The sequence below is a fragment of the Pelodiscus sinensis genome, chromosome 1, assembly GCF_049634645.1.
Source record: "Pelodiscus sinensis isolate JC-2024 chromosome 1, ASM4963464v1, whole genome shotgun sequence".
Lineage (NCBI taxonomy): Eukaryota > Metazoa > Chordata > Testudines > Trionychidae > Pelodiscus > Pelodiscus sinensis.
The window spans coordinates 73,513,968-73,528,647 of NC_134711.1; the positions used below are offsets into that span (position 1 = coordinate 73,513,968).

At 42.2% G+C, this 14,680-nt stretch overlaps 1 long non-coding RNA gene across 2 annotated transcripts in view; it reads left to right on the forward strand.

Annotated features, from left to right (window-relative positions):
• The first annotated feature begins 417 nt into the window (after positions 1 to 417).
• The window catches only part of LOC142829974 (uncharacterized), a 110,680-nt gene continuing 96,417 nt past the window's right edge, over positions 418 to 14,680 (forward strand). Inside the window, exon 1 of one of the 2 annotated variants that reach the window (XR_012904955.1) lies at positions 418 to 526. This is a non-coding gene — a long non-coding RNA (uncharacterized LOC142829974). The remainder of the gene's footprint in view (positions 527 to 14,680) is intronic. The other variant, XR_012904954.1, reaches the window with a different exon arrangement.

Genomic DNA, 14,680 nt, shown 5'->3' on the forward strand with positions numbered 1-14,680 from the left:
GCAGGGAGTTCTATGTAACTTGGAAGACATTCCAGGAAGGCGATCCCTCCTTATTTTTGCTCATTAGATGTTGGCAAATATGGAGTGGGCTTGGAGCAAATGGAATATTTCAGCAAAAAGTGATCAGGGGAAATAAGAAGTCCTATAATGAGGATACAGAATTGTACATTGCTTGACTTTCAATATGTCATACTATTTTCTAGTGCTTAGGATTAACAGCTTTCAAAGTAAACATATTATACTCAGTTCCTGGTAACATCATTGACACTGCCCTGCTAGCCATTTCCTGTGCTCTTGGCCAGAGTCCCTTGCGTGGGTACCACAGAGGGAAAGGCTACACTGTAATCATTTGCACAGTGAGCGATGACATCTCTCCAAATGCAGACTGTATGCATTTTCCCCCCATTTGTGATTAGTCCAGGAAACAGCTAGGGATTACTTCTTGCATTAGAAATGATCAGTGACTTTTTACCACTGTGGGATGGATAGTAGCAGACTTGAAGCAGACTGCCAAACACCAGACATGGTAAGATTTAATAGAAAATCTACTCATCTTATTACAGTCCATCTGCTAATCTTTTTGACTGCTGTCTGGGATGTTACTATGGCAAATTTGTAACTGAAATATAGTGGGTCAGATTCAGTACATATAAAGCTTGATCCACTTTAACTTTTAGTGGTGCAACCTCTTTTAACCTGCAGAGAGGTGTTCATGTAGGTAGGCATACCCCATCTACATGACTGAAGCCCTAGCCAGTAAGTTAAAGGTGCTACAGAGGCCGCAGTGACTACATACTTACTTCCACTGGATACCAGGGGTTTTACTGGTGCGGACAAGGTGTAATTTCTTCTCCTCTGCATAAGTCCTGTTATTTATATAGAGATATTAATTTACTTGTGAGAACCAAAATAGCATGGCAGCAATTACTCCAAGAAATATTGTTTAAAAGATACAGAAGAAAAGAAAGACACTGATGTTGAGATGATATTTTCCTGCTGCAGTTAGCTGAAAATAGGTTTTGTAATATACACTTTTTCTAGTACAAAAGGAAGAGACTGGCGATGCCAGAAGCTTTGCATTGTGGGTGATGTGTCTCTCAGTTGTGCAGATAAAAAAAATAAAATCACAATATTTCTTCCATTCAGGTTACCACAATAAAATACAGTAGCTTCAAATAATGGGTTCATAAAAAAAAATGGGTATTTCTTCTGCAGTGTAGACATCTCATTACAGTGGAGCTATAGATCTGCAGATAGTGGAAGTTCTTTGTATAGAGCTGTCTTTTTGCTAAAATGGTTATGAACAGATTAATACATTTGTTATGAATCATCTTTTAAGGACCGGGCAAATGTAATATAGCAGTTTGGACAGAAATGGAGCCAAGTGGTGCTTTCTGGCTTTCAACAATCATACAACTAATTCAATGAGGTGAAACTTGTGACTGACCTGTTGATTAGTGAGAACAGTAACAAAAGCAATATGAGCACAGCAGGCTTTGGATTTTTAGTAGCTACAGACTCTGCTTAGACTGGTTTTCATACTGGATGCAGTACCAGTACCAGAAATGTGTGCTGGAAGCAACATACATATGTCTGGCTACGGGAGCTATAATTAGGGAAAGCTGCAATGAAAATATGAAAAGACGTTTCTTATTTTCAGCCATCAGTGTGGCAAAACAATGTATACTTGGATTCAGATTTGTTGATCATTGCAGTAGGAATAACAGGTAGTTCGAACTAGGGCTTTAATTCGAACTACCAGGTCCCTGACATGTGTAGACGCGGGCAGTTAGTCTGGACTTGTAAATTTAAAAAATGGCGACCGGTCAGGAAGATGCAAATCAAACGTGGGATATTTAAATCCTGGGCTTGATTTGCAACTTCGAATGCCTAGATTATCCTCCCTAGTTCAAACTAGTGGGCTAGTGTAGACATATCCAGAGAGAACTCCCAGCCAGGAAACTCTTCACTCCTATCCAATAGAGAATGGAGCAAACTCCCAGGATCAACCCAACTCAACAGCTAAAACGGACAGATGTCTCACTCCCCTGTGTGTGCTGTGTTGTTGGCAGCACCATGGACTCCCCTGTATCCTTGAGGGGCTCTTAGAAAGGAGTATCTTCAAAAGTGTGGAGTTATTTGACTTTCCTTTTGATCCTCCATCCAGAGAGGCTTAACAATATCTTCAAAAGGCAGGACCCTCTTTCAAGTAATGCGGAACTGGGACTTGTGCTGGTTCCACACAGTATAAATAAATGGGTTTGGTCAGATCCTCAGGGGACTCTTTTACATGTGGTCTTATGTGTGGCTGACCAGGAACATGTTTAAGAAATCTCACACATTTTGGAATGTCTCCAAACCTGTGAGAATTAAATGCCTCATCCTGTGAAGTGCTGAAAAATCTGATCTCTCATCAACAGCAAAAGGAAGCAGAGGACACTAGCACCTCAAATAATTGAGGGCTTGGTGACTAAAGAGCTTCAGAGAATGCCAAAGAAATTAATAAAGGTCATGTAAATTCTGATTTTTACAGAATGACACGCACTCCTACATTCAAGTGAGAACAGGAAGGCCCTATTTGTTTTGGATGGAGAGTCAAGATCACTGTTCCCACTAATTTTTTCCATCCATGTGCAGAATAAATTTGGTATGTGCCCTGAGGCATGTGAGGATGTGCACCCCCAGTAGAAACACATTCAACCCCTGTGGACACTGTGCTAATCAACTGGACAGGATTTGAATCTGTCCTGGGAGGCTGCTCAAGCACTCAGCTTACGGGGAATCTCAGACTGCTTTTTTAAGTGATAGAGTTTGTACCTATCGTTTACCAACATTTTTGAAATGCACACCAATGGCTACAGTCCAGTGGTGCCGAATATATGGCAGTTGGCATTAAAATCAGCAGTTATGAAAAGATACCACACAAAGGTATCTGATAAAACATAGGTATTGTCTATTTGAGGCCTAATGAAATCTTGTGTGAGAAGTTACAGTAATTGTTGGCAAAACTGACTTTTTCATGCCAGTCGTGGTATTCAGATTGCGAAATTCTATAGGCTGTATTGAGGGGACAGAATAAGTAACATTTACAAATAATTATAAATGAAAGGCAGATCATTTTATGTCATGACTGCTGGATTGAGCCCTTATATCACGGTCTACCTTTTGAGGCATCATTCTTACAAGCTCAATACTTTTAGTCCATAGTCACTTTGCCACATGCATTACAGATAAATCACATTTAATGTACACATTTGCGGAAAAGCTCCCTAAGGATGCTTATTTCAGCAGCATTCAACTACTACATAAGTAAAGGCTGTTTAAAATATTGATTTTCCTTTAAATAAGGGGCATCACTACTGTAGTATATTATGTTTAATTATAAGATATTGTAATCAGTACACATTGTTAAATATAATAACTCACATTTTCTAAATTACTATGATTGACAATCCTCTGCCCTCCTCATGTAAGTTAATTAATACACATTTTATACAATAATAATAGAATTATATAATTATAGCACTGGAAGGGACTTCAAGAGATCATCAAGTCCAGTTCCCTGCACTCGTGGCAGAATCAAGCACCATCTAGACCACCCCTGACAGATGTTTGCCTAACTTGCTCTTAAAAATCTCCAATGATGTAGATTCCAAAACCTCTCTAGGCAACTTATTCCAATGGTTAACCATCCTCACAGTTAGGAAGCTTTTCCTAATGTCCAACATAAACTTCCCTTGCTGCAGCTTAAGCTCATTGCTTCTTGCCCTGTCAGAGGTCAAGTTGAATATTTTTTCTCTCACCTCCTTGTAACAACATTTTAGGTATTTGAAAACTGTTATAATGTCCCTTCTCAATCTTTTCTTTTCCAGACTTAAGAAACCCAATACTTCATTCTTCCCTCACAGGTCACATTTTCCAGAACTTTAATCATTTTTGTTGCTCTTCTCTGAACCTTCTCCAATTTGTCAACATCTTTCCTGAAATGTGTTGCCCAGAACTCGACACAGTACTCTAATTGAGGCCTAATCAATGCAGATCAGAGCAGAAGAATGACTTCTCATGTCTTGCTTACAATATTCTTGTTAGTATATACCAGAACGATGTTTCCTTTTTTTTTTACAATATTAACTCATATTTAGCTTCTTGTCCACTATGACCCTACTAGATCCCTTTCCACGGTACACTTTCCTAGGTAGTCATTTCTCATTTTTATGTGTTAAACTGATGGTTCCTTCCTTAGTGGAGTACCTTGCATTTGTCCTTATTGAATTTCATCCTATTTACCTTAGACTATTTTTTAGATTTGATCAGATTATTTTGAGTTATAAACCCAACCCCTAAAGTGCTTGCAACTCCTCCTGCCTTGGTATCATCCACAAACTTTATAAGAGTACTCTCTCTGGCATTAGCTATGTCATTGATGATGTAGAGCATCGATTAAAAAGAATCAAAACTTAACCTTGTGGAACCCCACTCGTTATCCCTTTCCAATATGACTGTGAACCATTGATAACTTCCCTTTGGGAATGGTTATCCAACCATTTATGCACACACTTCATAGTAGTTACATGTAGGTTGTATTTCCCTAGTTTCTTAATGAAAAGAAGGAAATGAGACTGAATCAAATGGCTTACTACAATCTAAATATAGTACATCTACTGATTCCCCCATATCCACAAGACTTGCTATTCTATTAAAGAAAACTGTCAGATTGGTTTGACATGATTTGTTCTTTACAAGTCCATGCTGACTGTTACTTATCACTTTATTATCTTCTCAATGTTTACAAATCGATTCCTTAATTATTTGCTCCATTATCTTTCCTGCTGCATGACTGTGCAAGTGACTGCATCAGTTTTCCTCAACTCTGTGAATCTTTTATGGATAAGTTAATGTTGTCTGCTGTGTTAGTTGTAACTTACCTGAATTCTCCTTTTGACCATTTTCTAGAGGGGAACAGGGAATTCCCTGGTTTTGTGGCTGCAATGGGAGCTACATTCTTAAGAAACGAAATGGCCGAAAAGCCAGTTTGGAGATACAAGTCTCTTGTGGGGATGACTCTGGCTTCTACAGATATTTGGGGATCAACCAAAACTCTGCTTATTTGCAAGAGAAACCATGTTCCAAATGTATTCCAACTTCCTAAAGCCATATGGTAGGATCAGTGGAACACAGTACTGGCATAAGTCCAAAACTAAAACCTAATCAGTACTCAGCCTGTCAACAGGCCCTACTTTTGTTGTCTTTTGATAGACTGAGTGAGAATCCAGAGCCCGCAAGAGACGGGCATAGTGTTTTGTCATGTCCTCAAGGAGGAAGTATTAATACAATGTAAATAACTCTTTTCACATCCTTTGATTCATGATTCTTTATTTCTGATGTAAATTATTTTCAACAATAAAAGCATGTATCAGATACCCGGGGAACACTGGTAGTTTTGTGACTAAAATGAGTGACATCCTTTGAAATGAAAGACATTTGAAAGGCATGTAGGTAGCATAAAATTGTAAATTCTAACAATCCACCTCTCCAAGCAAGAATGAATAATTTAATATAAATCAGTAAAAAAAAACCTAACCCTATTACAAATACATTTTTGCATAAACTATGCTAAGCAAACAAATTGCTGATTGTGAGTATTTTAAATTCCATTGACTTCCAAGAAAGGACTTCAGAATTTGGCCTTTGGTGATGCCTTACTTTTATTTAATCCAGCATGTCTGTACGATCAACTGTTTGATGGCTCAACAATACATGTAGACACTAATGTATTGTTAACTGTTTCTTCCATGCTTGAGCCTTCACAGCAGAGCAGCAATAAAGACTTTGTAACAGTTCTGCAATTTATTTGTATAAAACTATAGGAAAAAAATGTTTATAATGAGTCATCAATATGGCTTGTGTTCTACTATGCTGTGATAGAAAATGTAATTCTTGACCAAAAACTATTAAATAAATAAAAAGGCATGATTATTTAGCTTGTAGTCTATTGATTTTGGAGGGTTCCTTTAGATTACATATAATGTTCATATTCTTTTTTTCATTTTACTAATCTAATGAAATCTGGGTCAGGTTGCCAACATTCCAGGATTGTCCTGGAGTCTCCAGAATTTACAGATTTAATTCAAGGTAATGTTATGTATTGAAACTTCCACAAATTCATCCAAACAAAGTTGGTAATCCTAAATCTGGGATATGATCCCTTTATGATCTGCAAGGAGCCAAATAGTCCCTCACTCATACTGGAATCATATTAAGTATTATGTTGATGGTTTTATCCAAAAATTGGTTTAAGGTTGTGCTCAGAACATGCAAATTAAATGCACCACTGAAAATCTCATTTTTGAACTCCTATGATATTTCAATAGCAGTATTTTCTGACTTTGGGTGTAATCATAATATAGGAAATGTCTTGACTTAGAGTACAGGCAGTCCCCGGGTTATGTACAAGATAGGGACTGTAGGTTTGTTCTTATGTTGAATTTGTATGTAAGTCAGAACTGGTACATATTGTAGGGGAAACTCTAGCCAAACATTTTTTTTAGTTTTGGATAGCATAGGGAAAAGTTAACTCCCCTCTAATGTTTGTTTTGCTGTCTGTTCCCCTGTTCAGAAGATTTCACATCTATTTCTGTCCCTGTGACAAACTCAGGACTAAAGGAGTAACTCATCAAATACCAAACAGCTCTGCACCATGCTTTGAGCTAATAGCTTTATTTCCACACACCACCCAGGGTTCTAGGAAGAGGGTCCTTTTTTTGCTAACACAATGAGGCCACGCACTTTGTTTGTTTTGGTGGAGTCTTTGTTTGCCCAGGGAGCCCAGCATGTATGGGGGAGGAGGGGCGGAGAGGCTGCTTTTGTCTGCTGTTCGGCAGCCTGTTGCTCAGGGGAGGGGGCAGCCTGTTGCTGGCGGGGGGGGGGGGGTGTGTGCAGGCTGCGAGGCTGCGGGGGGGGGGGGGCAGCGGGCGTGGGGAGGCACTTTTCCTCTGCCCGGCAGCTCTGCGGGATCCCTGTCCCTGTGGCCAGCTGCTGCAGGCAGAGGCCAGTTGGAGCCGGCCGAAGAGGAGGAAGAGGTGGATTCTAGTACCCAGGTGAGCGAGCCCCGGGGATGCTGCTGCGCTCTGGGAGCCCAGCATGTATAGAGGGGAGGAGGGGCAAAGAGGCTGCTTTTGTCTGCTGTTCGGCAGCCTGTTGCTCAGGGGAGGGGGCAGCCTGTTGCTGGCAGGGGGGTGGGGGGGGGGGCGTGCAGGCGGCGAGGCCGCGGGGGGGCAGCGGGCGTGGGGAGGCACTTTTCCTCTGCCCGGCAGCTCTGCGGGACCTCAGTCAGAGCCGGCCCGAGGAGGAGGAGGATCCTAGGACCCAGGTGAGCGAGCCCCGGGAATGCTGCTGCGCATGTGCGGGTGTTGCCTCACCCTGTTCGTATCTAGGGATCTGACGTAAGTCAGATCCACGTAAGTCGGGGACTGCCTGTATGTCTACACATCAAAGTTATTTCGAAATAACAGCTGTTATTTTGAAATAACTTTCCTAGCATCTACACAGCCAAATGGCTATTTTGAAATAAATTTCAAAATAAATTCGAAATAGTGGGGCACTTATTTCAAATTTGGTAAACCTCATTTTATGAGGAATAATGCCAAATTTGAAATAGCTATTTTGAAATAAGTGCTGTGTAGACACTTATTTCAAAATAGGGGGCCTCCAGGCTTCCCAAGGTGACCTGGTGGCCACTCCAGCCTCAATCAAGAACACTCCTCTCCCTCCCCTCCTCCCTGGAGCCCTTAAAGGGGTTGATTCTGGCCACAGTGCCTGTGCCAGCTCCAAGCCCAGAGCCAGCAGTCACTGCCCCTGACCCAGTGGCCCCAAAACATAAGCCAGCAAGCCACCGGCAGCTAGCCCTCCACCGCTCTCCAGGAGCAGTCTTCCAGCTCCCAGGCACCTGCCAGGGCCCGGAGAAGGTGGACACTTTCTTGGTCCATGGTGGAGATCATGGACCTTACTCAGGTTTGAGGGGGATGCCCCCAATGTCCATGATCTCTGTACTAGATGGAGGAACGTGGCTGTCTATGGCAGGATAGCTGCCAGCCTGGCCACCAAAGGCCACATGCGAACCCAGGAGCAGGTTTACATGAAAATCAAGTTGGTCCAGTGAGACCCCTCCACCCCTGAGTCCTGAGCTTCCTCTCCCCCTTCTTCCCCCTTTTTCCCCTTTTTTCCCCTTTCCAGCTCCCTCCTCCCAGGTTTCCCCCTCTCCTTTCCCACCGTCTCTCCTCCCCTCTCCCACCTCCTTTCCCCAGTCTCACCAGAGTTTCATTTCCCCACCCCTCCAGTTTTGTTAAATAAAGACAGTTTGTGTTTATGAAAAAACGTGAATTTTATTTTACATCAGGAAAGCGGGCTGGCGGGGGGGCGGGTTAAGTGGAAGGACCTGAGGGAGGAATAAGTCACAAGCCCTCAGTGGGGCAGACCAGGCAGGCTCTTAGTGGTCAGGATGGAAGCTCAGGGTGCTCAGGGTGGAAGCTCTCCCACAGGGCCTCCTGGATACTGACAGCCCACCAATGGACCTCCCAGATGGCAGCCTGCAGAAAGTGCAGCCAGGCTTGCAGCAATGCATCCAAGAGAAGCCCAAGGGCAGCTCTGGCTCCATGTTGCAGAGTGCTGTGGTGTCCCGAGTGAGGGCAACTAGAGCACGCAGAGACAAAATGCTTTGCTGTCACTCATCGAGGTAGGCAAGCAAGCAAGAAAACCTGAGAACTGGCTGTCCAGAGAAGGTCCCTTTAAACACAGGCCTCAGATAGCCTCAGGCAGCAGCCACACAAAGTAAATCCTGATCTGATGCCCTGTCGGACCTGGTTCAGGCCGGCCTTAAATGAGATTCAGCATCCACTCAGTGTGGACGTGCTATTTCAAAATAGCAAAATACTATTTTGAAATGCATTTTGTGTGTAGACACGTTATTTCAAAATAAACTATTTCAAATTAACTATATCGAAATAGCTTACTTCGAAATAATGCTGTAGTGTAGACATATCCTGACTGAACATCTGCATCACCTGTTTAATAAAATATGCTTCCTAAAGTGTGGTAATATTCTGATCTTTCACCTACTCCCTGCAGGATGTTTAGACTGCAAGCATAGAGCTGAGGCTACTCAATGCTTTTTAGAAATTCATTTACTAATGAAGCTGGCCCTAATTAATGGATGCACCTTGTATTTGCAATTACCCCAGATAAATCAGCAGACCTCTGTGTCTGTGCAGGAATTCACTTAAAGTATGATCGTGGGTTTTTTCTGCAGGATAGATAATGGCAGCAAGCATTGAATCAAATTTATCTCCAGTGTTAGTCCATATTCTTCATGCCAAGTTACACCAGAGATGATTTGTCCCTGTGCGGAGTATCCCAAATGTCTTCAATGGGAGTTTTGCTTATGTAAAATCATCACAACAGGGCTTACTGCAGACATTTCAGGTCAGGAGTTCTTCTATAGAAGGCTGTTGAAAGATGAACGAAGAAAAGCAGTGATTATTTATGCATTTGATAAATAAAATGGTACATTTTATCATATGATCACTCCTAACTATTGAAAATATATTAACATATTGTATTTCACTTTAAATACCATATGGCTGTGTCAGAAAAAAACTCCACCAATTTTGTTTTGTATTAAAATGAGTCTTGTATTTTAATATTTTAATTTTTTTTGCATTAAAATATTTTATTTTTTCTTGCTGCCTGTTCAGTGTTTCCATGGAAGCCACGTGTAGGCTTATAAACTTCAAGAATACAATTACCAAGATATTCTGATAACACTAAATAATATAAAGTTCAGAAAAGGAGGTACTTTTCGTTATATTTGATATATACTGAATTTAATGTAAGCTATTCAGCTTAATCAAGATCTTAACAAACGTTTAATAATACTAAGCATGTACTTCTGTCTACAGAACCTTCCACTAAGAACTTTCTCTTACTTCTTTACTTCCATACTTTGGGCCGAGACACATAGGAGAAGGGACTTTGTACATGAACCTTCTCCGTGTCTGGATGCAGTGCAGCAAAGAATATGCAGAACTTTGGCTCTAAAGAACCAGTTCTCTGGCAAGCAGAGCTAAACTGGGGGTACACATCTAGACTGAAGAGTTTTTTCCGGGATATCCCGGAAAAACTCTGCCCTGTCCAAGGAACACGTTTGCTCTTTGTTTTACAAGGAAGAAGGAATATTCCGAAAAAGGGGTTTTTTTCTTCCAACATTGGGCCCAATGTAGATGGGCCAAATGTCAGAAAAGCCTCTTCCAAAAAAAAGAAGTGGAAAAAGATATGTAAATTGTGGTTTGCAATTGCCTATCTTTTTCCAGAAGAACTGTGTAGTCTAAACACAGCCTACCACACACTACTGATAAGTATAGTCCTGTGGTAAGCATTGTCTTACCTTTCTGACAGCCTGGCCTACCTCAAGGTGAAAGCTGTTCATTCTCTCCTCTGCTTTCTCATATGAGAAGAAAAATTATGTTTGAATCAAGGAATAATCATTGATTCTTTAAAGCTATGTTACAAGATTCACTTGGTAAAGTAAGGTAACATATAAATATATTCAGTTAGTATTTTTCAACTTTGAAAACCAGTCAGAGTTCTGCCTTCAGACAGCAGAAGAGAGGGAACATCCCACAGAACAGACTTAGACCTGGCAGTTATTTATTTGTGAATTTTGCAAGAAAGAAATTTGCCTTTTTTACTTATTCTGAATTTTGAGAAATTAATGTGAAAGAATTGAGGCAATACATAGATCCTTGTTAATGAGAACTTTAATAGGAAAATATTATATTCAGTAGACATAATGATTAAACAAGATACATCAAATGCAGCAGAACCTCAGAGTTAAAAACACCAGAGTTACAAATGGACTAGTAAACCATATACCTCATTTAAAATTGGAAGTACACAAGCAGGCAGTAGCACAGAGGAGAAAAAAAGAAACAAATGCAATATAATGCTGCATTAAATGTAAACTACTAAAAATAAAGTGAAAATTAAAAAAGATTTGACAAGATAAGAAAACTGTTCTTGTGCAAGATAAGAAAACTGTTCTTGTGCTTGTTACATTTCAATTAAGATGGTTAAAAGCAGCATTTCATTTTTGCATAATAAAGTTTAAGAGCTGTATTAAGTTAATGTTCAGTTATAAACTGTTGCAAGAACAACCATAATGTTTTGTTCAGAGTTAAAGATGTCAAAAATAACCTCCATCCCTGGGGTGTTCATAACAATGCGGTGCTACTGCACAGCAATTGTTTATATCATTGTTGACATGTTTATATTGGTCATGAGGTTTTTATAATGAGTTTTATAACGTAAAAACAGTCAAAACTGATCATTCCTGACCACTCTAAAAATGTTTGTGAAGTGGTGTCATTAAATCATATACAGTGCATAATATATACCTTAAGGCTACGTCTACACTATGGGTATTGCCAGAAGAGGCAATACAAATGAAGCACTGATTAGCATTTTCTCATGCTTCATTTGCATAATCTCTTCCAATCCATTTTTGCGCAAAAACAAGCAGTGTGGCCGTGTCTCCCCGAGGCGCAAGGGGATTTTGGGGAAAAATGGATCTGAAGAGATTATGCAAATGAAGCACGAGAAAATGCTAATCAGTGCTTCATTTGCCTTGCCTCTTCCGGCAAAATCTGTAGTGTAGATGTAGCCCAACAGTCAGGGGTGGACTGGCAATCAAAATAGGCCCGGAAAATGGGTTGAGAACGGCAAACTTTTTCACATCAAACAATTTTTTAAAAATTTACTCTTTGACCCCATTAGCCACACTGCTGACCCCGTTAACCACGCCCCTGACCCCCATTAGCCACACCCCCTGACTCCCATTAGCCAGGCCTCTGGAGGTAACACTCTTGGGGCAAGATGGACACATGACCAGAATCAAAAGGTGTCATGTGACCCCTCTCTAAGGACTTTTCCCATCATCCTCCTACCAATAGGGATTAGTTTGGCCCCCCCCAACCCCGCTCTCATGCAATTATCCTGCAATTGCATTAACCCAATGTGTGTGACATTAACTCGGGGCAGAGAGGCTGGGGGAAGTGTTCCCTCTAAGAGTTTCCTCCCATGAGCAGAATGAATTTTGTGTTGTGCACCAGTACTGAGTTTATGTGGCTTGTTTGGATGTGCCACTGCGGCACCCAAGTTATTAATAAATATTTTATAAACCTCTACTGTTTCCCTCTGCTGCCATGTCTCCTCCCCTTACTCCATCAGCTCCCCTGGTGCCTGCTGCCCCCCAACCCCTCACCCACTTCTGTTGTCCTGACTCCTGCCCTTCTCACTGCCCTCAGCCCTCCTGCGACCTACCCCCCTCCACCAGCCCTTCTCTCCCCCCTGTGCCCACTCCTCCAGTATCCCCACTTTGATAATGTGAGATACTCCTCTTCATCCCCTCTCCTAACACCTCCCTCTACACACCTGCCCTGCCTCTCTTCTCTGGTTCTGGTCCCTCCCTTGTAGGTGTCTGTCCTTCTGCTTCACCCCCAGAATCCCCTGACACCTTCACTTTCCCTTACCCCTGCACCCTCCTAGGGCTCCCCTTCCCTCACTGCCCCTGCCCCCTTTGCCCTCTTTTTCCCTGATGCCCACCTTCTCACCACCCTCTGCCCCCGTTCCCCTCATTGGCCTCACACATGACTTGCTCCATCCCAACCTTCCTCATGCCCACCCCTTCTTTCAAGCCTTCTCCCAGTACCTCCCTCTCCTCCCTCTAGCTCCCAATGCCCTTACCCTCTCCTCTTCCAGCATAACCCTGTCCCCCCTCCCACTAACACCTCTCCTCCTGCCCTTTTCCTCATTGTCTCCACTTTGCCCCCTGGCATTTGTCTCCTCCACCCTCTCCTTTGGTGCCTTCCCTTTTCTTCTCCTGACCTGCCCCACTCCCCTCAGCATAAGCCCCTTCTTCTCCCACCCCTTCCCCCAATTTTTCTCCCTTCCCCTCTCCTCCCCTCCCCCACCTTCTGCCTTCCAGTTTGCAGTGCTGGAGTCTGCGATCTAGCCCCAGCTCCTTCCAGGGCTCCAGACCACTTGCTGGGCCTGGAGCTGGGTTGCATGGTGCAACTCTGGGCAGGGGAGTTTTAAAGTCCCGGGCTGCGACATCACGCCACGCCCGAGCGTCTCCCCTCTCAGCTGTTGCGCAGCATTTGAGCATGCTGTGCATGCGCTCCTTTGGCCCCACCGTGCCCCGTACATGGCTGGCACTGGGGAATTTAAAGTGTGGAGCTGTGGCGCCCTGTCACAATCCCCCTCCTCCTTCAGCAGCCACCAGCTGGCCCTTCAGAGGACAGCCCACTGGGAAATTCCCAGTATCCCACTGGGCCAGTCCACCCCTGCTAACAGTATCAAGGTTTGATATAGTTCTGATTCAGAAACACAGGAAGAAATATACAAGAATTCTACAGTCTCAGGGAACAAAATGTGTCTCAGGAAATGTGACACATCACAAATCAAGTTTAGATAAGCAAAAGTGATTGTTTCTAATAAAGAATTAGTTGTCTTATTAACCCCAGATACAAAAGAGCACATGCTCAGGGAAACTCATCACTTCCAGGAGACATGTGGCACGAGGAAAGAGAGCATTGTTACCCATGAAGGTCACTGAAAATAATAGAAAATCGGACTCTTGCTTAGATGGGAAAAACAGAGAGCTAGATAAATGTAATATCCATGAGAATACTAGAATAGAGAATTGATGTAATGGCATTTTAAAGTGCACACAGTATATTAATCTTTCTGTCTTGCACTCTTTACTCGGATACATGAGGCATAGGCATTCCCATTTATTTTTATCCTCAAATTTTCAAAAATACCTACAGGAATTAGGAGTCTGCCTCCCATTGCAAGTCACTGGGGCTGGTCACTTACCAAGGTGTACTTTAAAATCCCACCAGCTGTGCTTGCTTCTATTGTAATTACCTCAGCAGCTAACTCAGACTATGTCTACACTGCAGAGAAAAGTCAGAAAAATATATGCAAATTGCGAACTGCAATTTGCGTATCTTTTCCCACTTTTTTTCCAAAAGAGGCTTTTCCGAAATTTGGCCCATCTACATTTCAGAAAAAACTCCTCTTTCGGAACATCTCATGAGAGCAATACAGGAATGCCAAAAGAACACATCCGCTTTTTCAGAAACTGTTTCAAAAAAGTGGACACATTCCTTGAACATGGTATCCCGGAAAAGCTCTGCAGTCTAGACATAGCCTCAGTGGTGACCCATGAACTGCCAGTGAAGCACCTGCTGGTGACCCATGGAAGGATACCTTTTACATGGTACGCTTTCTCCTTCTTGTTTCCCCATAAACAGTATCATAAATACCTTGATTAATGATTTAGAAACTAGCATAGAGAATATACTTAAAAAGTTTGCAAATAATATCAAGCTGGGAGGGATTGCAAATACTTCGAAGGATAGGATTGAAATTTAAAATGATTTGGATAAAGTGGAGAAATGGTCTGAACTAAATATGGTAAAATTCAATAAAGACAAATGCAAAGTACTACACTTTGGCTATGTCTAGACTGCAGGCTTCTTTCGAAAGATGCTCTTTCGAAAGCATCTTTCGAAAGAGCATCTTTCGAAAGATCGCGTCTAGACTGCACGCGGATCTTTCGAAA